Source organism: Vipera ursinii, assembly GCF_947247035.1.
Source record: "Vipera ursinii genome assembly, chromosome: 8".
Taxonomy (NCBI): domain Eukaryota; kingdom Metazoa; phylum Chordata; class Lepidosauria; order Squamata; family Viperidae; genus Vipera; species Vipera ursinii.
In genome coordinates this window covers 19,915,577-19,942,219 of record NC_139519.1, presented here as the reverse complement: position 1 = coordinate 19,942,219, position 26,643 = coordinate 19,915,577, and the positions used below count along the sequence as shown (strand labels likewise).

The window sequence follows — 26,643 nt, the reverse complement described above, 5'->3', positions numbered from 1 at the left end:
TATACGGAGCAAAAATTCTCAGACATATATAAAGTTGTGCAGTAAACATTTTAATAAATGGGAGCCATAACTCATCACAGTCATCCATAGCTAATCTATATTGATCAATTCTGCAGACCACTAAACAGTTGGAGCCATATGCTTGTCTTCCCAATGCTGAACAATAATTTTTTTAGCTGTAAATAAGGTACAGAATATCCACTTTCTTTGTCCAGATGTTAACTCCCATGTGACACACTGGGAAAGAAGTTATCACATGCATTAACTCAACTAGGAGATTCAATATTTGCAGATAATGTCTGTGTTTCCATAACACTGAACCATGAACTACCCAGCCTCATTTTAGCCTGCCCTGTTGTGCAAAAATGGAATATTTTAGCCTCACAGTAGAAAAACTCTGTCCTCAGCAGTCTTACTAATGATCTGATGAGAAATTGAGCGATGCCATGATGCCTGACAGCAAAAGATGTAAGAAATTAAGCCCTGTGGAATGCAGCATCTTTTCTCTGCAGGAGTTCAAAACATGCCTGTTTGCTGACCTAAATGGATTTGTGGTCTGCCTCAGGAACCTTGCCCAGCTCTGCTTAAATTCCAGACAAAGAGCAATGCCAGCAAATCATAAGAACCTTTATGAATGTCTCTCAGCTGCCCCAACTGGGTCTCCTGTATCAGTACATCTCCATAACAACTAGAGTTATCTCCTAAATGTGCAGGAGGGCAACAGCAGTTTAGAGAGAGACAACTATGGTGGATTTCTATAGCAGGAGAAACATTCCAATCTTTACAGGATATTTATTTATTTATTTTTTAAAAAGTATGAAAGTTCTTAAGGATTGACCCTCCAGAACCTCAGAGAACCCAAGAGGGAGATCAGAGTCATTTATAATCTCTAGACTTAGAATCTTCATCTGGCTAAGATCAAATTGTGGTACAAAAAAAAAGAGATCATGAAATTCCAATTAGACTTTTTTATGTTTCCTCCTTAAAGGAAAAAGGCTTTCCATGTCCTGGCATGAAACATGTAACTCAATTTGTTCTGGGAAAGGTTCAGGTATTCTTCAGTTCTCAAAAGTTATGTGCTTGTGGTTGTATTATCAGTTGAAGCAGGGGTCCCCAAGGCCCGGTCCATGGACTGGTACCGGACTGTGGCATGACAGCAAGCGGGCTGCACAAACAAGCAAAGGCTGCATCCGTGAGATGCAGGCAGCACACAAAACCATGCACCCTCAGGTCCATGGAAAAACCTTTCTCCATGGAACCGGTCCCCAGTGCCCAAAAGGTTGGGGACCTCTGAGTTGAAGCATACATAATCTGGGAAGCTCACTAGACCAAGGTCTGAACAGAATGAGGACTAGAAGCTGAGATACAACAGAAAAAAAAAAAGATTCCTATATTTGGTTGCAGGTCATCATCCCAAGATACCTGTGCATCTAATCAAGCAGTCCCAATTCATCCTATGTGTGTATTCCATGCACATCCTTTACCAGGTTCTGCACCACCCAAACTAAGTATTGGCTTACATCCATACTAACTTACTTGCAAAAGGTCAAAATTGCGGTTTCTGCTTAAGGTCATTGCTGTTTATTTCAGAAATCAGAATTTTTTTTTATTTTTTTATTTTTCTCTTCCTGTAAACCATGCTGAACACACTTAGTGGAAAGGCAGGGCTGATGACCTCGTAGGAGAGGATTTATATTTTGATTACCGTAAAGGTTTAGTTTTTAACCAGGCTGGAAGCATAAATTACTCAGCTATTCTATGCTCTTGGGATTTCCAAAGCCAACTGTGCTGTTCAAGAAATAAGCGCAAGGAAGGTCATAGATCTTTCCATTCTTTCAGTGCTGTCATAACTTTGAATGATCCGTATTTATTTTCGCATATGGAGATGTTACAATTAGCCAGGAGACCACAATGTTAGTACATAGCAGTTATTTGGCTGGTGAAGAGTGCTTGCTCATTTAGTTCGTACTCACACACTATCCAGGGTGCACCACAAGGACGAGCTAGGTCCACACCAGAATGACAAGCAGCAGCCTACGGCATCAACTGGAATCTTGTCTTACCACCTATGTCACAGTTGGATGTCGTATCTGGGCAGGACCACCGCTGCGTTTCCCACTGAAGTGGTACTTATTTATCTACTTGCATGTAGCCTACTTTTAAACTGCTAGGTAGACAGAATCTGAGGCAAGTAACAGGAGCTCACTCCGCCATGTGGTGCTAGGACTCAAACCACTGGAGCTGAGACCATCTCCAGGGTCTTTGAGCCACTGAGCCACCATGCTCCCTTGAGCGATCCATAAATAAATGGTCATAAACTGAGGACTTCCTGTAAACCATTCTGTTCTTCAATAGAGAGAAACTTTATTTATGTGGCTGCTATGAGTTAAAAAAATGAGTTGGTAGCACATAATCAGTTTAGGAAACCATCCTGATATGATTATCTAATGATCCTAATAAGATTATTTAGAATTATATTAGAAGAGCCACAGTAGTGCAGTAGTTAGAATGCAGAATTGCAGGCAAACTCTGCCCACAGCCTGGAGTTCAATCCTGATGGGCCTGAGGTTGGCTCAGCCTTCCAGCCTTCCAAGGTCGGTAAAATGAGGATCCAGATTGTTGGGGACAATATATTGACTTTGTAAACCTCTCAGAGAGGGCGTAAACATTACGAAATGATATAGAAGTGCTATTGCCATTTCCAAAGTATCACAGAAGCAATACTGGAAATTTTCTAAAAGACAGTCCATATATTTAGAATAACAGAGGTAGAAGGGACCTTGGAGGTCTTCTAGTCCAACCCTCTGCTCAGGCAGGAAACCCTCTACCATTTCAGACAAATGGTTGTCCAGTCTCTTCTTAAAAAGCTCCAGTGTTGGAGCACCCTTAACTTCTGGAGGCAACTCGTTCCGCTGATTAATTGTTCCATCAGGAAATTTCTCCTTCGTTCTAGGTTGCTTCTCTCCTTGATGAGTTTCCATCCATTGCTTCTTCTCCTGCCTTCAGGTGCTCTGGAGAGTAGATTGACTGATATATATTTTAAATGAGTGTGTGCATAAAAGAAAAAAAGATCCTCCACCTCCTGCATTATTCATGAGGAAAGCAAGCTTGCAAAGAATAAATGCATACATTCTCAGATTCATATCTATGACAAGTGGTAGGGCAGAGCTACAACATAATGTTTGATTCTTATGACTTTTGAAGAGCCAAACTGCCAGCCATTTGCTAAGTAATCTGTTCCCATAATGTGTAGAGGACCTGCTTGTATATCTAAAATGTATGAAAATAATGAAACAATCTTTTCCCAGAACAATGATGGAAGCCATCCAAAAATGTGTTCAGAGAGGAAGGCTGAAGCAGAGGAGTCCAAACAAAATATTAAAAGAATGAATCAGAATAAAATGCACAATACATCGGGTCATTTTTTTCTTCTTTCTTTAAAATGGGAGATTGGGGCTTCTGGGGGAGGGAAATTTTTTTTCCTTTCCCTGTTTGCACCTTTGTCTGCGAGTGATGTCTGCAAATGAATCTTGGCACTGGGGCTTTTGGAGAGTGATAAAAAGAACTGATGTGATTATAAGGTTAAGATCATTTCCATCCGGCCCCATTTAGCAGTCCATGTTAAGAAGAGGCTTTATTGTTGTTGTCAGTGGGGTTTGGCTACATCACATTCACCTTTGGGTTCTGTTTCCTGGTGTTTGGTGGCACGTCATTTTCAGATTTTATTCACCTGGTTTTGAACTGATCAAGATTTAGGAGAGAGTGTTAGCTTCCTTTCATTGCTTTGCTGGAAATGAAGTCCTTTTTTCCAATTCTGGGCTTCTCGCAAGACTAGCTAACCTGTCGGCTGCAAAATTCAATTATTTGCCCTGAAAATGTAATCAAACAACCGAGGGAAAATGTGTACGTGGCTAAAACTTGCAGTTTTGTTACTGTCCCATTCCACCCAAGGCTATTCTGCATCGCAGGATTTCATGCAGAAAAGGCCCAGTTTGTAAGCTGCATCAGGGGGAAGACAGAAAACAAAAAAAGAGCGTCCTGGTGTAGGGAGTCAGTACCCACCCTAGAGAATGAAATATTTTTGGGGAATATTAAAAAGGCAGGATAGTATATTTCCCCTGAAGGAGAAATGGGGGGAAAAAATCTTAAGGGAGGCAGAAATCAGCATCAGTGTTCCCAGGCAGAACCACATGCTGTTGCTGGTTCTGTTCATCAATAAACTGGAACCTTCTTTCGTAAGCAGCCCCCCCTTTTTTTTTTAACCCAGGACACTCTTTAGAGATGCAGGTTTGATAATCCATTCAGGAAGACTGGGGGCAGGAAGGCTGGAGCTGAGGGGATTAGAAAAACAAAGACTCCTAAAATCTACACACACACCCTCCCAGCTTCAAGGACAAGACATGACCTCCAAGCCACAATAGGAGTCAGGCAACAATAATTAGAATACCCAAAGGGCACCGAAAGCCCCAAAGAAGGTATAAAAACCCACCCAACTCTCAACTCCATTTTGTCAGCTGTCCCAGAACCACATGCTATTGCTGGTTCTGCTCATCAGTAAACTGGAACGTTCTTTCCTAAGCAGCCTCCATTTTTATTTCCAGCACCTTGGCCTCCATTTTATTTGCTCCCAGCTCAGAACTGGACCTGACTTTTCTTTCAATACTGGGTTGCAACTGAAGGGAAATAACAAACAGGCCAGGCACAGGAAGAGTACGTGACTCACAGCTATCTCCTTGCTGCTACCTCTCAGTCATTGCTTGGTGAAATCATCTTTCTGAAGCAACCATAATGGAGAAGCCAGCTTGTCTTTTATTTCCCCCCCCCCTCTTGGTACCTTACCTACCTGTGGCAGACAAAGGGAAAGCAAAGTTTCATGAGAACCAAACTGGGTGGTTGGTGAGCTTCCTTTGAGATGGAAAATAAACTCTTCTCCAGCGTGTATTTTAAGACAAAATGATGGTTTTTACCTCCTGTATTTAACCACTAGGATTGGCACAAGGTATCCCAACGGCATTGTGATTTGACAGGATGAGACAACCGCAAGAGTTATAAATAATGGCCAGCCTCAGTCTCATCTTTTAACCTCTGACTTTCTCTCAGTATTTTCTTTTTAAAAAAAAAAAATCTTCATTAAATGTCTTTCTTCTTTGAATTAACTGGCTTTCAGCCCAGAAATCTATGGGAAGCCCAAGATATTTTATTTATTTATTAAGAATATTTATATGCTTACCCAACTCAAACAATCTGACTGTGGGCAGGGTAGAAACCCCTTAAACAAAAATATCAAAGAAAAATAATGCACACCAATAGAGTGCATTGCATTGTTTTAAATGGTGATCAGATCTAAAATATATTCAGTCTCACCAGGAGAGAACTCTGCTCATTTGAACCCAAGCATGTGGGAGAAGAGACAAGTCTTAACTGCCTTTTTAGAGGACTTCAGAGTTAGCCAATGATATATCAGAGGAGCAATTGTTCCAAAGGACAGGGAATGCCACTAAGAAAATATACCTCCTGCGTTCTATTCTCCAAAGCACCAGAGGGCAGGACCAGAAGGAGAGAACCAACCTAGAAATAAGGAGAAATTTCTTGACAGTGAGAACAATAGCCCTTAGACTTATATACCTCTTCATAGTGCTTTATCGCACTCTCTAAGCGATTTACAGAGTCAGCATATTTTCCCCAACAATCTGGGTCCTCATTTTACCAACCTCAGACGGATGGAAGGATGGGTCAACCTTGAACCGGTCAGGATTGAACTGCTGGCAGTCGGCAGAATTAGCCTGCAACACTGCATTCCAACCACTGCACCACCACAGCTCTTTAATCAGTTAAATAAGAACAATTAATCAGTGGAATGGGTTGACTCCAGAAGTTGTGGGTGCTCCATCATTGGAGGTTTTCAAGAAGAGACTGGACAGCCATTAGAGTCTCCTGCTTGAGCAGGGGGTTGGACTAGAAGACCTTCAAGATCCCTTCCAACTCTGTCATTCTGTTATTCTGTTCTACAAGATGACTTTGTTTTAGTACAAGGACACAGACTGTGGTTCTCTCTTTGAGTGTGTAGGGCAGACAGATACCTTTGGCAGAAGACACTACTGCAATAGCCAATCCTATGCCATGGACAGCATTGTAGATAGTTCTGAACTTACGACCAGTTGCTCACCAACTGTTTGAAGTACTGACAGACCTAGCTGGGGGGTTACGTATAACCTGGATTTGAAATTTTGATCCCTGCCCCCACAGTTGCATAGCCACACTTCAGGCACTTGGCAACCATGCTACATTTAGAGCTGCTGGGACCATCACATGGGCACGTAACCACCTTTCACCGTGGTTTCACCAGAAATATGTATTTACTTCAGGTTTTCATCAAAAACTGTGCCCAAAGAGAACCATAAGTGACCTCGGTGATTTGCTTAGTAACCGCCACAAAAAAGGTTCCACGACTGGGTCAGTCCTGTGACCAACCTGCTTTGAGTAGTTACAACCTGTGATAGGCAAATTGGTCGTAGCTCAAGGATGACTTGTACAGGTGATAACTAGCCCCTTGAATTGTATCTGGAAGCCTATGAAAAGCCATTGCAAGTGTGAAGTAACAATGTTATATAGGCATAGTAAGAAATTCACAGAATGACGCATGTAGTTGGACTCACTGAGCACTCAGAAGCAAAACTAAGCAAACTATTGAAAATCTAGTTTGTGTGAACAAAACTATGTGTTACTGACCTGACCTGGATATTAACCCAATGGAAGGCAACTGCCCTGATTCTGATGGAATTTGGCTCTTGGCATCTCAAGTCCTGAGCAGAGGGAATTAAGCTACATAAACCAGACTGGCTACTAAAAGGCCTTCAGTCTGACATGCCTCAAGACCCTGAAATGACAGGATATTTCCCAGAACTATTCCTTACAGCATAAGGGACTTTAGACAAAGAAAAGAATTTGCATTACCTAAATTCATGTAGCTAAAACAATAAATCCTCTCTCCAGCTCCTGAGCCCAGAGGTCCACAGCTCACTTTATGCTCATTTTAACATGCATTTGATGGAACATGGCAGCAGCATCTGAAACAAGCAGGCCCACAGACTTGCCCGCCTGGCTCATAGAGCAGAAAGCAAAGAAAGTATAATGGTTTGTGAGAATGATCTTGGGAGATGGGAGAAGAAGGAGACAGAGAGAGGAGGGAGAGGGAGAGGGAGGGAGGGAGGGAAACAGGGAGAGGGAGAGATGTTGCCTTAGTTGTAAAGGGGACTTGCAAAATTTGTGTCAGCCTTCTCAGGTAGACCAGACAAAAAACACAACCAGATGAACCAGTGGCGTAGCGTGGGTTGTCAGCACCGGGGGCAAGGCAACCGGAAGCGGAAATAGAGGGGCGGGCGGGCGGTGACGTCATGGCACCGCCGAAAAGACGTGCCCCGCAGCGGCGTAGACTTTCCAAGAAGAGTCGCGCGCATGCAGGATGCTTCCGGGTCCCTCTCGAGGGCGGCTGGGTGGGGCTCCGACCTGCAAGAGCCGCTGCATTCAAGCTCACACGTGAGCCCTGCTAAATAAAGCCACGCATGCGCACGAAGCTAGGCCGGCCAGCCGGCGGGTCCGTCTTCGCTCGGCCAAACCTGCCAGGGCGCCTGCAGGGCGCTTGCGGTTGGCCTGAGCCTGGGCGGAGAGTTGGCAGCTTCTGTTTATTTTATTCAGTTTATGTGGCCGCCCATCTCACCTGCCAGACTCATTTCGTTTTGCAAGAAAGAGCAGCTCAAGAGCGGAGCCAAGCCAACTCTGTGCAGCCCTTGGGGCTCCCTGAGCAGCTCAGTACGAGCGCGCCCCCCCCAGATGTTGCGCCCGGTGCGGCCGGCTCCCCCTGCACCCCCCACGCTACACCACTGAGATGAACTAAGTCAGAGGTCCCCAACCTTTTGGGCACCAGGGCCCGGTGCCATGGAGAAAGGTTTTCCCATGGACCAGAAGGGGTGTAATTTTGAATACTGCCCTGCATCCCAAAAATAGAGCTTTGCTTGTTGGCATTCTGCAGACCGGTGCCGGTCCACGGACCGGAGGTTGGGGACTCCTGAATTAATTTGACTTTATTGTAAGGCTAGTTCAACGGAATCTGAATACCCAAGTCTCTTGCCACTCTCTTTGACTCATCCTAAGAGTTTTGGATGATCCTGCTGAGAACTATCCAGGGCCGTATTCAATTCCACTTGGAGCTATATTTATCTCTTCTCTGATGCCTCGGGAAAGAGGTTCTTTGACTGCAGACAACCATGTTTGTTGCTTTTCCACTTCCCTTCACAAAGCCCATCTCATGAAATGCAAGTATTTGGGAGTTCTCTGTAAGTCTCACTCAAGAACTTTCTCATGGGAAGAAGTAGTTGGCTTCAGTAAAAATGGTCCGCAGCTCCAAGATACTCTTCCTTTGTTTATTATTCTGAATCTGTATGTGTATTTTAAATCACACCAATGTTTCTCTGATCCCCATTCTTTTGTGCACATATCTATATACATAGGAGTGCAAACATTTTTGATGCCTTGTATATTGAAAGGCACATAGATTCTTATTAGCCCTTAGTATTAATGTTTGGACCCTGGCCAAGTTCTCTATATTTCTTGATTGGATTCCAGCTTCCAAATGACTAGAGAAGGCTTCCCAAATTATTAGCTCAATAAAGCAATTGTTGGGTGACTTGTATGATGTGATGTGTATCATAATCCTTGTGTTTAACATGAAAAGGTGTATATTTAGTTCACCTCAATGCCTGTAGTATCTCCAAACTGAATGGGCTAGAAAGGTTGATTATATACCTCTTCATAGTGGTATATGAAGCTGCATTGGCTCCCAGTTGTCTTCTGGGTGAGATTCAAGGTGCTGGTAATGACCTACAAAGCCCTTCATGGCATGGGTCCGGAATACCTCAGGGAGCACCTGCGGCCAGCATCAACTTCCCTCTGCCCAGTGCGCTCCCACAGAGAGGGCCTCCTCAGGGTGCCACCGGTCAAAGAATGTCGACTGGTGGCCCCCAGGGGGAGGGTGTTCTCTGTGGGTGCGCCGGATTTATGGAACCATCTTCCGGTTGAGCTCCGGATGGCGCCCGACCTTCGCTCCTTCTGGCGCGATCTAAAGACCTACCTGTTCGAACAAGCCGGCCTGGCCTGATGGGTGATGGGTTTGGGTTTTATTGCTTCTTATGTATTTTAACTTATTGTTATAGTTTTTGGGCATCTTGTTTAATCTCTTTTAACTTTTGTATTCTTGTTTTTTAACATGTATTGCCCTGTTCACCGCCCTGAGTCCTTCGGGAGAAGGGCGGTATACAAATAAAATTATTATTATTATTATTATTATTATTATTATTATTATTATTATTATTATTATTATTATTATTATTATTATTATTATTATTATTATTGGAAAATAATTCACTATGGAAGGTTGAACTATTTCTAAGGACACCCATCTGATCTGTGGAAGGGTTAGCCCTGTTCACCGCCCTGAGTCCTTCAGGAGAAGGGCGGTATACAAATTAAATTAATAAATAATAATAATAAATAAATAGTGATAGTGAAGCAAATCCCAAAGGTGCTTTTTCAAAAGGAAGCTGGACTTTCTTTGCTTTTCCGTGCAGACCTTTCCCTTCTCATCCAAGAAGCTTCTCCAGAACTGAAGAACAGAGCTGAAGAAGCTTCTTGGATGAGAAGCAAAATGTCTTCAAAGAAAAATAAAGTCCAGTTGCCTTTTGGAAAAGCACCTTTGGGACAATTAGGACCTGGATGACTGAGAATCTCCATAATGAAGCAACTTTTTTTTTATTAAAGAGTTTTACAAAAACAAAATTTTACAATATATCCCCAAATCCCTCCCACCCCAAACCCCCCCACTTCCCCCCCCACTTCCCAGAGCTAAATACAGGATTATCGTTACAATAATCATATTCTAAATAAAAATTATGCATAATATACAATTAACCAAATTCATAATGCGCTTTAACTCTCTTTTAACATAACTACGGACAACGTACCAATAACAATATCCCACTAAAATCTACTCATAAGCTAAATGGTACTTTTTGGTCCCATATTTGTTTTGAATATAATCTATCCATCTCCTCCAAACTGAAATATATCTTTCCTGTGAATGATCCTTCAGATAAGCAGAAATCTTAAGACATTTCTGCAAGATTCGAAACTTTAAACACCCATTCTTCTACAGTGGGCAAACTATCCTTCTTCCAATATTGTCCCACCAGTAACCATGCTGCCGTTATCATGTTCAGCATCAAGTTAGTTTCTTTAACATCACAATCTACCACAATGCCCAATAAAAACAATTGCGGGGAAAACTTTATCTTTCTCTTAAAAATCTTTTGAATGTTCCACCAAATTTTAATCCAAAAAGCTTTTATATTTCTCCATAACGACGCAACTTTTATAACTACAACTGAAAGGAGATTTAGTTCAGGAAGTACATGAGAAGAATAGCGAAAACCTATCTCCTCCTTGTGGTCTCTAAATTCAACTGTAACTTTAGAAGAACTTTGCCAGCCCAGGTGAGATAGTCCATTGTGTAACTACGTCTCCCATAATCCCAGCCTCCTGGTTGGAATCCCTCCCATACAACTCTTTCAGATCTTTTGTTTAGAATAAAAATGAAGTTTTGTTATAAGAATATAGAACAAAACAAAAGTTACAAGCACGAGGACAAGAAAGAGAAAAGTGGAAAGAAGGAAGAAAAAGAGAATAACTTCTCGTCGTAGATTACAAAAATAATACAATATCAACCTTTGGTGTGTACAATTCACAACCTTTCAGGCCATTACTCTGATTACAAAAATCATTCTAATCACCCCAAACCCAAATCAAAGTAGATTACAAAAATAATGCAACGTCAGCCTTTTGCTTTACAGCTCACCTTTCAAGCCGTTTTTTTTTATCATTGCAAAATCGTTCTAATCACAAAAACCTAAAATCCATGTTTCACTTTTTTCAGTTTCGAGCAGATTGAGAAGTTAGCTGGGAAGGTCATATAGAAATTCGGAAATATATAACTCTCCATCTTGCATAAATAACGTCAGTCCCAAAACTCCATTAAAATTCTAAAGAAATATTAGTTCAGCCTGAGAGTGAAAGATTTCCAGAAAACTGGAGGATAAAATTCAAGCCAATTCTAGCTATTGTTCCTATTCTCCTCCTTTGTTAGACTAGACTAATATCCCAGCCTGCTGCTACAGTAGATTCAGATTCTGTTTTGATGAGAGCAGCAAGTATTTGTGAAATAATTTGTAAGGTCTGTTTATTAACTAGTGAATGTAGATTTTAGAGTCATCTAACCTTTGGCACATAGCTAAACTGCAAAACACTTTCTTCTGCAAGCTAAACATGAATTCTCTTATAAGTTAAACATGAATTCTTTTTTTCCCCCTCTCCCTCCCACTTTGACCCAGTAGGGTGACTAGTGTCTGTCAAGACAGAGTAGGTCACTTAAAAGTATAAAATAATCCTGAGCAAACACTCAAATATACAAAATTGCTTTTTAATGGCTATTCGTACATCTGTTGCTATGCATCTTTTTTTTTCTCTCTCTCTCTCTATCTGTTTTAACCGAAGAGGATGGGGATTTTGATTTAAGCTGGGAGCATGTGTCGGGCAGCTGTCCCCCTAGCGTGGTGGAATCCAGAAGCTGGGGTGGTCCTGCCCAGCAGGCTTAAAGTCTGAATGAAACCACCCACCGTCCAATCCCTAAAAAAAAATTTAAAAAAATCACAGGGTCCATTAAAGAAGATGGCAAGTCCATTAAATGACATCTAATGAGCTATTTGGGATGATCCTGTAAACGTTGCTCCTATCTGGGGTCATAAGAAATATGTAAATCTTAGAACAAGGTCATTTAGCCAGAAAAGCTTTGGAAGCATATTATGAAAACTCTCCGGGGGAAGCTAATCTTTTGGTAAACACGCCATGTGCCTTTCCACATGGCATTTAACTGATGTCCAGGGAGAAAAGAAACTCGGAATGTCCTGTTTGAATCCACATTCCATGCAGAATGAGATACCGGGCCAATCTGACAGGTTTTTGTTTTTGTTTGGGGTTTTTTTTTTCATCCAGAAAAAGGCCTCAAGTCTTTTTCCAGTAATCTGGTTCTTTCTAAATATGTGAAGACTTCAGCATCCAGAATTCTGCCAAGGCAATTCAGGGTTACCCTTGCTCCAAATGGATGGCCCCTAATTGAGATAGGCAGACAAGCTGGAGAAATTCCCTAACTTGCTACAAGGTATTTTTCCATGTCCTGAGAATACGAAATAACACTATGGTTATGGAAGACGGAGAGATCCAGTTGCCATTTTTGAAACCCCAAAGGTCCCTATTCTAAACACAGTTTCTTATAAGGAGAAGAATCGAGCTCTCCATGTGGAGACAAAACATTCAATATCTCTGGAAGTGTCCTCAACTGTATCTAACTATGGCAGAAATATACCTGGCAGCATTATGTTAAATAGAATAGAATAGAATAGAATAGAATAGAATAGAATAGAATAGAATAGAATAGAATAGAATAGAATAGAATAGAATAGAATAGAATAGAATAGAATAGAAAATATGGAATGGAATGGAATGGAATGGAATGGAATGGAATGGAATGGAATAGAGTAGAATAGAATGGGATGGGATGGGATGGGATGGGATGGAATAGGATGGAATGGAATGGAAGGAAAGGGAAGGATAGAATAGAATAGAATAGAATAGAATAGAATAGAATAGAATAGAATAGAATAGAATAGAATAGAATAGAATAGAATAGAATAGAATAGAATAGAATAGAATAGAAAATATGGAATGGAATAGAATGGAATGGAATGGAATGGAATGGAATGGAATAGAGTAGAATAGAATGGGATGGGATGGGATGGGATGGGATGGAATAGGATGGAATGGAATGGAAGGGAAGGGAAGGGAAGGATAGAATAGAATAGAATAGAATAGAATAGAATAGAATAGAATAGAATAGAATAGAATAGAATAGAATAGAATAGAATAGAATAGAATAGAATAGAATAGAATAGAATAGAATAGAATGGGACCTTGGGGGTCTTCTAGTCCAACCCTCTGCTCAAGCAGGAGAACCTATACCAGAGGTCCCCAAACTTTTGGGCACCAGGGACAAGTTCCATGGAGAAAGGTTTTTCCACAGACCGGACAGTACATGATTTTATGTGCTGCCTGCACCCCACGGATGGGGCTTTGCTTATTTGTGCAGACCAGTTGCTGGCATGCTGCAGCCCTTTACCAGTCCATTGACCGAGGGCTGGGGACCCCTGCACTATACCATTTCAGACAAGTGACTTTCCAGTTTCTTCTTAAAAATCTCCAGTGATGAAGCACCCACAACTTCTGAAGTTGTTTTCATTGTTAGGAAGTTTCTCCTTAATTCCAGGTTGCTTCTCTCCTTGATTAATTCCCATCCATTGTTTCTTGTCTTGCCTTCTTCTGCTTTGGAAAGCCCCTCAAATATTGGAATACTGCTCTCATGTCCACCCCCTAATCCTTCTTTTCTCTAGACTAGCTGTACCCATTTCCTGCAACCGTTCTTTATATGTTTCAGTCTCCAGGAACTTAATCATCTTTGTTGCTCTTCTCTGCACTTTTTCTGAAGTGTCAACATCTTTTTTGTTGTGTGGTGACCGAAACTGGATGCAGTATTCCCATCATTTGATCATCTGATTATGCTGCCTTAGCTATACATTAAATTCATGATTTCCCCCTTATTTTAACCGACTGAGCCATGCCAGTCAGATGACCCCAAGGGTTGGCTGGAGCCCAGATCCCCTTATCCTCCTTTTCTTCCAGGATGGTTCTTTTTCAGGTAGTGGAAGTATCCAACTCTTCACAACCAGGCTGTTCTCTTATATAATCCAGATTTCCAAATTAGTCTTTCGCTTGGAGATCGACATCACTCTGGACACCACTGACCAGCAGAAAGGTCAAGGGCTGGCAGAATGAAGTGGCAGAGAGAGACTGTTGGCTCCTTCTCTGCTTCTTCACAGCAGGACCCTTCCCAGCTGATTGTTGTGGTTCTTCTGGACATGGGCTTACCACTATTTGAAAACAGCACTATTTTAAATAATTGCAAAACCCATATCCTCGTTAGGCTCCATTTGAACCTCTCTGTGCGTGTAATGGAATGCATGGATGACCATCAGAGATGGTGTCCAGGAAGCAATCCGATAAGAGGGCAGGAGACCCCAATTGCTTAAAGGTCAGTGAAAGAAACTTAGGAAGGAGTTTATACTTGCAAACTTTACAAGGTTGTTAACCCTACCAGATAAACCAGACAGGAAACATAGCTAGATGAGTTGAATCTGCTTTATTCTAAGGCTACACAAATGTAACCTTGTAAGTTTGAAAGGACAGACTTCCCTCCCTCTATCTTTAACTGCTTGCTCCGCTTGCTCCGTTAAGGTGAGTCCTTCCTAAGTTTCTTTCTTTGGCCATTAAACAACTGCAGGCTCCTACCCCTCTTATCTGATTGTTTCCTAAGCAGTTGATTGTTCTGTTTCCTTCTCTCTTCTCCTCAAGGCCACCCATTGCATTCCATTCCGTTGCAAAACCCTGGAGCCAAACCAGAGAGGTTTTGACAGATGGCTAAGCCTGTCAGTCTAGCCATGTGTCAAAACTCCATTTCTCTACCCGCCCAATTCTACTTTAAGGAAAAGCATTGGTGAATGTTTTCTAACTTGCGTTGTTATTTAGTAGTTGGGAGGGAAACAAATCCAGGACTCTTTCTTAATGTGCACCATGCATTGCAAATAAAGACTTTTTCAGCACTGAGTTGATGGCAAAATAAAGATTGCCAATGGGGTAGCAGGGAGTTATGCCAACACTGATTTCTCCTGGTTTAAGAATTCGTGGTAGCCGTGAGAAAATGTTAACTCCACTTGGGCCAACTCTGTTTTGAAGTAACCCAGCCAATCCCAAGTCTGGATAAATATGGAAGGGATGGGCGCAGGGTTAGCATCCTTACCTTGTAAAACTGAAGCATCACTGAAGAAGCAACAAGCTAACTGAAAACCCACAGTGATTTTTTTTTTAATGCAGCTAGTTGGCCATGTGCCTAAAGACCGACATCCAAATATTGCACTACGTTGGATTCCTTCTGGAGGAAAGAGGAAATGAGAATGGCCTCGGAAAACATGGCGCCAAACACTTAAGGAAGATATTGAGATTATTAATGTCTCTTGGGACGAAGCCAAAAATGCTACGAATGATCAAAGTGCCTGGAAAACACTTGCTGAACAATGTGCTCTGCACAGGATCCAATGACGATGACGATGAAAAAAGGTCCCTTTTTTCTATCTACAGGGTTAGATAGAGGTGGAGCAGTGGACTAATGCCTCCTTAAGTAACACCAGCTGCCTGCCATTAGTGCAGGTTCGCATCCCACCAGGCTCAAGGTTGACTCAGCCTTCCATCCTTCCCAGGTAGGTAAAATGAGGACCCAGATTGTTGGGGGCAATTAAGCTGACTTTGTAATAATGCCGCTTGGGGGTGTGTGCGAAAGCCCTAATAAGCAGGCATATACATAGAATGAAGGCTACTGCTAAGCTTGTAAGCCGCCCTGAGTCTTCGGAGAAGGGCGGGATATAAATGGAATTAAAATTAAAAAAAAAGACTTTGCCATCCCAGCATATAAAAACACATCTCTTCAACGACCTTCCCAGCTAGGCATTATAACAGTGTATTTGGCCCTAGCGATTGTGAATGGAGAGATGATCTTCCGTTTAAACGGCAAGCTTTCAAGCAGGTCCTACTGATATGAGAACTACTTGGGGTACACTTTAATGGATCTGGCCGGGGGAGATAAATAAAGCTCATTTCTAGCTGACTGACCAATCTGGTAAGCCCAATCTGGTTCATGTTATAAAAGAGAAAAAGAAAAGAAAAAAAGCCAGCAGCCCTTGTGAACAAAAGTCAACCAAAGGGTCTTCTGCACAGCACGAATTAATAGGGAGATTGCCATTTTTTTTCTATTTTCAAGAAAAATACTGATCTGGACCACCTAATAATTTTTTAGCAATTGGTTAGATGTGTTTATTTAAAAAAGAAAAAAAAACAGCCTGTAATCTATAGCTCTAAACTACAGTCTGTGAATTTAGTGTTTGGACTAGTCAATTCTAAATAAGCATCTTTGTCCGGTCCTTTGCTCCTAAGTATTGTTGTTGGCAAAGAGTCTCCCGATCATAACTTGACAAAAGGAAGCCTCCCGATCATAACTGGACAAAACCAAGAAGGAGAGAAAATTGTTCTCATCTGAATAAACAGAACCATGTATCTGCTAATGGCAATAACTTCTCAGATAAGAATTTGTGCTTATTTTCAACCAACGCATCAGGTTTGCCCTAGTTAGAACGTGCTGGTGACACCTTGCTTTTTTCCAGCCTTGTCATGATGAGGATATAACTATTAGTCATTAGATCTCCTTCATTATCTCAATAATATGTCGCTAATCCCTTGGTCTGGGATTAGCGACAAATTATCTCTCTCCATTTCTGGTCTCCAAGTTTCATAACGCGATCCTGTGTCTTGCTCATTGCCTAATTCAGGGATCTTCAACCTTGCAACTTCAATAAATCTAAAATCATTGTAAGGATTATACCCTTAAATTGCTATCATCTTGTTTTCTCCTTTGATGGGTTAATATAGAAGCACATTATTTTTTTTATGTTTTGATAACATTTAGCATTTGGCTAGCAATTAGCATTTGAGTCTAATTGTTTTCCTTTGTGACATAGTCTCTAGTTTTTATGCCTTTAAATACATTTTCTTGAGAAAGAGCCCATTCGTCTCACCAGACTCTGAAAAGAGTTTACAGGTCCCCTCCCCCCCCCAAAAAAATTAAGGACCCCTGCTCTAGAGACTTGTGTTTCCTGAGTGGTGAACTCTTGATATCCAGCACTGACACTATTAATTCGGCTCCTTTTGTCTGTAGTTTTATGAGGCGTTCTCCTTTCTCTGTCACTCCCTTTTTCCCTCCCTCCTTCCTCGTTTTCCTACCACCATCCCTTTTTTTAATGGTATGCTTGGGCCAAGTGGGAGATTCTTGTCGTATGTGTTAATTCTACGTCGAATTATCCAGCCAAACTAAACATGGCCTCTTGGCCAAATTATATACATATATGATTTCCCTCTCTTTGAAAATGCAAATGAAAGTCTCTTCGCTCAAGGCTGGCCTGGTTCTTTGCAAGTCTGCTATAAAAGGTTTTTTTTTCCTTTGCTTTTTGAAGCAGGGATGTTAGAAAGGAGACAAAGTTCTTGAGATTCTGTAAAAAAGAAAAAAGGTAGATGCTCAGAAACTTTGGGACCTTTTTTTTATCAACTCTGTCCAGGCAAAGACAGGTGAAATCTTGGCCAACAACTTTGCCACCACATCTTTACCTTGGTTTCCTTAAATGCTTTTTTTTTCAACCACTAGGTGATTATAGCTGTCAATTCCTATCAGTATGTTGAAAGTGATGTAAAGTCTAGAACATCCAACTTGACAGGAGAAAGCCAGTTTGTGCGACAGCTACAAACTTTGATTCATCTGTGCAGGAGAATGTGAAACCAAGGTCCAGCTCATGACCAAACAATGGTTATATGCAGAAACTCTTTCCATGGTTTCCCCTTTGCTTCCACCTCCAATCCAGAGTTCAGCAGTGGAACATGGTTGTCTCAAGCCATGGGACAGCCTTTCTTTCAAAAGGCCAATGGACTTCCTTGTTTTTGCCTGAAAACGTTTCACTTCTCATCCAAGAAGCTTCTTGCGTTCTGACAAAATGGTGGAGAATGGAAGGATTTATATTCCTAATCATGCTTGCATCCTAACCATGCAAGCCGTCATGCTCCTAAAATTTAAAGTTGAAAAATTCTTTATTTGCTTTCACTAAGTTAAAATAGCAGTCTATTCAGAGATCTCCTCTGCTTTGTTTAAATACTATACCTGTGCAAATATTTGATGCTCTGAATCTGCTTGGATGGATTTACATTCAGACCAGTTGGGGTATTTTCTGTTGATGCATTCTGTACGTGTAACTAGGGTAGTCTAAATTGGTCCAAATACAATGAGGTCTAAGTCAAATATTTGATTCAAATGTCCAGATTGAATTGATTTTCTGAATCAATCTGAACATTCAAATCTGAACAGAATTGTGTGAATTGACCTGAAAATTCAACTGACTCAGAACCAACTCACGCATTATAAATATTGTAAACAAAATGGCAAGAATTGAACAATGTTTGGATGCTGTTTGGTACATTTTCATTTCTGAGCAACTATTTTCCTTCCCCCCCCCTCTTTTTCATTAACTCCTTTGTTCATCTCAAACTCAATTCTTTTTGCTGGTACACAAAGTTCATACATATCAGATATAGAATTATGCTACCATCATCAAAACCACATCTCACCACAGCCGATCATATTAATGTTAGTGTGAATGTAATGCCAAGCACCAGGAAAACAAATTCTACCAAGAATTATGCAATGGCAAAATTCACTGAAAATAATAAATACTTTGATGCTTGTAGAAAAACAGATGCAAGCAACTTTATTATCTTGCATGCAGCAGTTGCTGTTTTTTCTTTGAGATAACTTTGGCATACAAGTCATATTTTCCTTCTTTCCATCATCCACATTAGATGAATATGTGACAAACTATATCAAGATTTTTCTTTGCAAAAGAATAAAGAAAGGCAAGTAAATAATCTAGAGTTTCAAAATAGTGCTTGGCATCTCTCTGGAAAATGACGAAGACACAGCATCCTTTATCAAGCTTGGCTTAGGAAATTAGACATTCCAAGTCATTTCCAAATGAATGATTCAAGACAGATTTTTTTTTTTGCACACTACCACAGGCTTCCTTGAGGCTAGTTTTCCATTTTCTAATTTTCTTAGGAAAAAAGTTTGATTATCAAGCACTGCATAGATAGGACAATTTGTCATTTTTTTAGAAATCCCTCTCTTCTTTCTTTCAAGCCAATGATATTCAGCCTCAGGATAAATGTAGTTTGTAGGATCCAATCTGGGTCAGTCACTAGGATTCGTGCTGGAGCCCATCCTCTCTAGCAGAGTGTATGTTGTTCTGTATGTGGTATTTATATGGTGCCTGTTGTGTGTGGCTTTTTAGATGTTGATTGGGGTGTGTTGATGGCTGGTTAGTAAGGCATTAGCTGTCATTTACTTGTGCTGCCTAGCCCTTGACTTCTAAGTAGTTGATAAGTAAATCAGCACTCCTGTTGACTGACGAGGGACCCGTTTCCAGGCTTCAATCATTTCCTGGCTGTTTTTGTGCCTGCTCGTCCAACAATCTTAGCAGCTGCAAAATTGAATGCATCTCCTTGTTCATTACAGTGTGAGGCTACCAATGTGTCTGGGTCTCCTCGTCTAACCACTTGTTTGTGTTCTTGCCATCTGGTGATTATCTTCCTCCCTGTCTGTCCTACATAGTCACACTCAAATTTAGTTCAATAGCTCTTGAGTCTTGGAGGGCCACAAATGATGTACAGTTAAGATTCTTCCAATCTGAGGTCCTACCGTTATCCAACTATTCACCTATCTACATGGTCATCTTAATCAGTACATATGATTGCTCCTCACTCTCTCTCTTCCTCCATTTACGGAAGAACTGTTTAAACAGCTAAGGCAGCAACATTCATTCTGCTGATGAAGAGGAAGAATTGATTCCTCCTGGCAAATGCAACAGAGAGGAGAGGGCCTGTCCAAAAATTTGAGATCAAGGAACTCCTCTCTGCTACAAAAACATGAACCTCATTCACCCTAATTTCTTCCTTTGCACTGTCAGTAGCTCTATTCCACTCAGATGAAATCCAGCAGACAGTTTAGGAAGCTAAACAGATGGCTTTGATGTGAAACAACCAGACAGTTCATTCCCTCTTCTGTTCCATTCTTTCTTCTCATTTGCCAGATAATTCTAATACATGTTCATTCCCCAATGCCCATTTCAAGAAAGAAAACAGGAGTGATATGGTTGAAAACATTAATTCATCATCTGGATAAATAGTATCAGAAAGCCAAAAGGACAACATGTATCTAGGGCAGGGGTGCATAATATTTTGGGCCCAAATTTGGCTTTTGAGTTGTCTTCCCTAAAAAAAAAAAAAGGTGAGATCAGGACCAGAATCAAGTTTTATTTAAGTGTATGGCTTATTATGAATAAATTAAATAAAACTAAATTAATCAAAATAGTAAATTTAATTCTAAATTTGTTTCAGACCTAGAGGGTGGAGGTTTGTTAACTCCTTTGCAGAGGACACAATGTGTGGGAATTATCTAATGATCTAATATTGTAGAGAAATTCAACATGAGCTTGAGGTTGCCTGAACTACCATGGCAGTGAGAAATCCTGATGTCCCCTTTTAAAACACTACCTGTGCTAGGGTTCATCCCAAAATTAATGCAATATTCTGCAAATCAACCTAATAACATTTTTTTTAAAAAAAACTTTACAGTCAACTTTCTTTATCACTGCCAATTAAGGATCCTCCAAAGAAGATAAGATAGCAATGGCCATAGCATTTATATACTGCTTCCCAGTGCTTTACAGCCCTCTCTAAGCAGTTTCTGGAATCAGCATATTGCTCCCCCAACAGAGTCCTCATTTTACCGATGAGTAAAGGATGGAAGGATGAGTCAATCTTGAGCCAGTCAGGATCAAACTGCTGGCAGTCAGTAGAATTAGCCTGTAATACTCTATTCTTACCACTGTGCCACCACAATTCTTAGCAATAATAGGATAGGATAGGATAGAATGGGATAGGATAGGATAGGATAGGATAGGATAGGATAGGATAGGATAGGATAGGATAGGATAGGATAGAATAGAATAGAATAGAATAGAATAGAATAGAATAGAATAGAATAGAATAGAATAGAATAGAATAGAATAGAATAGAATAGAATAGAATAGAATAGAATAGAATAGAATAGAATAGAATAAGGAATGAATAGAATAGAATAAGGAATGAATAGAATAGAATAGAATAGAATAGAATAGAATAGAATAGAATAGAATAGAATAGAATAGAATAGAATAGAATAGAATAGAATAGAATAGAATAGAACAGAACAGAACAGAAGATGGAATATACCTCACAATGTGTACCTTGGTAATTTGAGGCTTCTAGTAATGACACTTGGATTCTTTGAATCTAAAACATAAATAAACATGAGGAATACTCCAGATTTGTGGACCAGGGAAACAAAAAAAGAAATATGCTTTGGCATTCAAAAGTTTAGACCCACCTTTTGAAGTTATGCAGGATTTTTAAGAAGGCCACATTCTTCTGTCTCATTGTTGATCTCACCCTCTCTCGGCAGAGTTCATGGGAGCACTAGAAAACAACTGCAGCCTTTCACAGAGTCCCAGGCCAAGGCTTCACAGTATCTCTGTGTCCGTCAGTTGCTGAGTTTGTGCATTCCAGCAAGGAAGAGATGGGATTAAGGCTTTTCTTTATTATCTGCGCAGATGTTGGAGGAAGTGAAAGGGAACCAAGCCAGAAGTCATTGTGTGTATGTTGGGAGAAAGGAACACCATGAACAAGGCTACAGGAACAGGTGGCTCCCCACACACATACAACAGTTTTTAGAAATAAGCTAGTTAAAGATGCACAAGAGGGCCATTTTCATTTTTAAAACAAATACCAAGTGCTGATTCCATAATACAGCCCTTTCTAAATCAATACATTCCTTACAGCAATTTCTCCAGGATCACCTTTCACCTAAAGAGTGGATATCCATTTATTTATTTTATATATAATCCACCTTTTACTTTAGCAAGCGCTCAAGGTTGCTAACCATATATCATTTTAAAGATCCTAAATGGTTAAATATAAAGGTAAAGGTTTCACTGTCCAGTCATGTCTGATTCTAAAGCACGGTGCTCAGCTCCGTTTCTTGCCCAAGAAAGTCAACATTGTCTGAAGACGTGTTTGTGGTCATGTGGCCAGTATGACTTTATGCAAAAGGCACACGGAATAGCAATAGAACTTAGACTTATATAGTACTTCACAGTGCTTTAGAACCTTCTCTAAGTGGTTTACAGAATCAGCAAATTGCCCCCCCAACAATCTGGATCCTCATTTTACCGACCTAAGAAAGATGGAAGGCTGAGTCAACTTTGAGCCAGTGGGAATCGAACTGCCAAACTGCTGGCAGCCAGCAGTCAGCAGAAGTAGCCTGCAATACTGTATTCTAACCACTGCGCCCCCGAGGGCTCTTGCTGTTTTCTTGCTGTTACCTTCCCACAGAAGTGGTACCTATTTATCTACTCACACTTGCATGCTTTCAAACTGCTAGGTGGGCAGGAGGTGGGGCAAGTCATGGGAGCTCACCCTATCCTGTGGCAGTTGGGTCTTGAACCCATGTCTACCAACTGACAAGCTCAGCATCTTTAATCAGTGAGGCATCACACCCCTGTCGGTTAAATATAAGCAATCCTCTAAATTGAAATTAATGTTCTGGTAAGCATGAGTATAACAATCCACTAACAATTAACATCTGGAAAAAGAGGTGCATCTTTACACATTTTCTAAATATCAAGAGAAGGAGGGTTGAATTTTACCTTTAAAAAGGCATTCTATAGTTTGGGAATAATTAAGGAAAACTCTGTTCTCTTTTTTGCCCCACCCCCACCCCACCCCTCAAAAAATACTGTAGGTCTTACCACGAGTCATATGGTAAGAAGTCCATCTACTCTGAAGGTTGCAAACCAATTGTTCTTACGTGTCATATGATATTATATTCAGGGCTGCTGATTTCCATCTGAGCATGGAGACTGATTAACAGAATACAGGAATATTGAATTCAAGTGAAAGTATTTCCCTTCGGCAGTCTTGATATTTCAAACTGAAAACTGCCAGTGTTAATTCCTCTGGTCCTAACAAGCACTGTAACCTAGGTACATTTTTTCCCCCCAGAAGAACACATAAAATGTCAATCTTCCATCTGGCAACCTTGCAAATCTCAATGTAGCATCTACTCCCCACCCACCCACCCATCAAAATTACAAGCCATGAAATTAGCACGTCAAGGAACCTTATTGTTGGAAGGAACCACTGAAGCCACGAGGTCCAGCGCAGGTTTCAAGTGCAAGAACTCAAATGAATGGATCCTCATGTTTCGTAAAGTTTTAAACATCTGGAGCTTTGATGGCAGAAGGCTGCTCAGACATTTCCATGGACCAGGTTTTCCATCCTTTAAACCTTTTGCTTCTACTTGAGAGCGAGGAATGTTCCAGGTGTCAGGTTTCTGACATATGGGCTTTTCAAGTGACTCTGAGGCATTGTTTACCTTAAAAGTCCTTTACTTAGCCTAATACACCGGCAAATGCTTGCTTGAAGGAAGCTGGAATCCCTTGCAAAATATATTAAAACACAATTCTCCACCTTTCTAATTTTGTCATAAATCATATTCTCCAATTAATTTAAAGAATCAGTTTCCCTTCCCTTAGAAAACCCGCCAAGGTATTATCTTCTTTAATTAGAGATGGCCTTGGAGGTACAATCCTCCTCTTCCCCCCTCCCAACCTTAAACTCAATCTCTTAAAGCAATACACAAGTTTAACATATGAAATGGCTACTTCTTCATCTCTAGTCAAGCAATAACATTCGATGTTAGCAGCGTTGACACCAGGCTGGGGTGGGGGGAGGGGGGATTGTAATCAATCTGTAAGGTTTATGAGAAAACAGGATTTGGCCTTTCTTCATAGAGGACCATCAGTCCATCAATCTTCCACTAGTGACCAGTAGACAGTCCTCCACTTACAACTACAATTGAGTCCAAAATTTCTGCTGCTAAGCAAGATGGTTATTAAGTGGGCATTGCCCCATTTCATGACCTTTCTTGCCATAGCTGTTAAGTAAACTGCTGCAGTTAGGTTAGTAACATTAGGTCATTGAGTGGATCCGGCTCCCCCATTGACTTTGCTGGTCAGAAAGTCGCAACAGGTGATCACATGACTCTGGGACACAGCGACCATCATAAATAAGAACCAGTTGCCGAAGGGATGACTCAAGGGTGGAAAATGTTCATACGTCACTTCCTTCAGTGCCATTGTAACTTCAAATGGTCATTAAACAAAATGTTGTAAGTTGAGGGCCACCTGTGCTTGGTGTCTCCTTCTGTCTCCCAATGGTCCCCAAGTTACCTGGTAAAGTTTCACATCGGAGAGTGGACTGGAATGGATTCCCACCCACCCCAACCTTGTATTAACCATTATCCCCCATTGAAGAATCTGACACTAAAATATTTTCTTTGAGGCAGGTATCAGATAGAAACTATTATTAGAGTTAAGAAAATGTAAGCCCTCATTATGTTTGGATTAAGATTTTACGTGTTTCGGGTTTAGTTGTACTCACGCTGATCAAAAATGGCATTTTTGCCCTCTAGGGTGAGGATGGTGGTGTATTGAAATACAGTGTAATAAAAGTGATTCTCATCTGCTTTCTTTGGTCTGAAATAGCACAGTACTTGGACGTTTCTATTTATTCCCTTCAATCTACAAAATCCATTCAGTGGCTTCCAGATATTTGTATTTGTATTTGGTTTTTTTGTTTTAATTTTGTGGTTTTGGTATTGGTTTTGCTTGTGTGTGTGTGTTTAGATATATATGTGTTCGTCTTGTTAATGGCTCAGAAGAGGGAACCTGAGGGGATTCCTAATAATGGTGCTTGCTTTGGCAGCAAAGGTCCTACTTTTTAAACAATCTCTCAGCCTCTCTCTCTCTCTCTCTCTCTCTCTCTCTCTCTCTCTCTCTCTCTCTCTCTCTCTCTCTCTCTCTCTCTCTCTGTGTGTGTGTGTGTGTGTGTGTGTGTGTTTAGAATTTATCACAGAATAGGGCAACCTGGTGAAAAACAAACCTTGAAATTTCATACCACTTGAGGAAAAGAACGTACAATGGAACATATCGGCCATCTATGATAGAAACACCATATCCTAGTTGCCCTCACACTGGATTATTCCTCACCACAACAACAAAGATGCCTTCTTTGTCTTGTGACTTGAGTAGAAGCCTAAACTGAATGACTTCTAACTTTATCAGATGTAGATGGTGGGTCACAACGAGGTGGGAACTCAGGGGGGATGTTGGGTGGGGGATGTTCCCTCCCAAGTCAAGAGCCATTAGCAGACTCCCTTGAGTGCAAATATCTTCATTGTGTGTTGATTGTGTAGAGCATGAATACAAAATAACTCTCTCTGTTCCTAACACAGTGGGCTATTATGTAGACCCAAGGGCTTCAGAGTTGAAGGACATTTGTCTTGAAGGGAGCATAATGAAGGTTCACCCAACCAGACCAAATGGTCTCTAGTCCAGCCTTCTGCAACAGTAGACAGTCAGATGCTCGAGATGCTTATTTAGTTGGGAGCATTTTGATCATATCCTTGGTTTAGGTTGAGGGGAAGGGAAGGGAAGAAATCATCCATTTAGATTCACTGAATCCTTCCATATTCACCTAAAGCTGAATCAAGAAAATATAAACAGTTCTGACCATGGTCAGACTTATGGTGGTCTGGTATCATTTTGAAGATGGGCATATTTAAATGCTAATGGTTTAGAAGCTTACGTAAGAGCTGCCAGGAAATCAATTCTACTCTTAGATCAATAGCTAAGCATAGAGAATTGCCATTCAATCCATGCTTAAAAGATAGATGTCCACAAGATGTGGTCAAAATGTCATGATGACCACAATGGTACAATCAAGGTTCCATTAATTTGCTTTGGGGGTGCAAGTCATAATATTGTACACCTTAAAATGGAACTTCTCCAGAAATTCTACAGGGGCACATAAAATGCCAGTGAATATGTCAGCATCATTTCACTCAACCCCCAAAACGGGTTATAGTGGTTCATTAAATTTGGAGTGAAATGATAGAAAAATATAAATATCTGGCAAAATTTCAAACAATGTTCTCTTCAAAAACATGTCTCAAAGTTGATAAAGCATTTCATTCCCCTCTTAGCTTACTAGGGATCAAGCCGGGATGAATTCATCCTTGGATGAAAGGATGGTCCCACCTGCCTTGAAGATGAGATGGACCTTCAAGTCCTTCAAGAAGTCTCCTCTTCAAGCAATGTTCACTGGACCCCACTGTGTCAGGTCATGTCTGATCAGCTTCCAATTTTCTTTTAAATAAATCGAATTGCTAAATCCTTTTTTCATTCCTCCAACAATGTGCATTGAGTTTCACTCTAAGTAGCGAATGATTGGGATGATAATGTGGGCAAATTAGTAACAGATTAAATTCCTTTTCCTAGAACGGACATAAAATTCCAATCTGTTACGTCTGTCAAGATCTTTTCCTTTCACACCGATAATTTCAGACAGAAATAACGTTTGCCAAACTCTGTGCACCTTTTAATTCCTTCAAATGTGGAAGGGAGCAACCTAAATCTCTAATCCAGCTGTCATATTATTGTCCAAATGTGATTTTTTTTTACCTCAGAATTCCTCTCTGTCCCCATCTCCTTTGCTTCAGCAGCTGTACAAAAGGTAGCAAGGATGGTTCCCACACCAAGCTCAAACTGTATCAAATGGATATTTGCAGTGATAATGGAGGGCTGGCAAAAAAAGGCTTTATTTTCTGCTCTCCAAAGGCTGGGA

The 26,643-nt window shown here is 40.8% G+C and overlaps 1 long non-coding RNA gene across 1 annotated transcript in view; it reads left to right on the top strand.

Annotated features, from left to right (window-relative positions):
• The window catches only part of LOC310643933, a 42,688-nt gene extending 16,529 nt beyond the window's left edge, over window positions 1–26,159 (top strand). The window contains exon 3 of the long non-coding RNA XR_014493189.1: window positions 26,003–26,159. This is a non-coding gene — a long non-coding RNA (uncharacterized lncRNA). The remainder of the gene's footprint in view (window positions 1–26,002) is intronic.
• The last annotated feature ends 484 nt before the right edge of the window (window positions 26,160–26,643 follow it).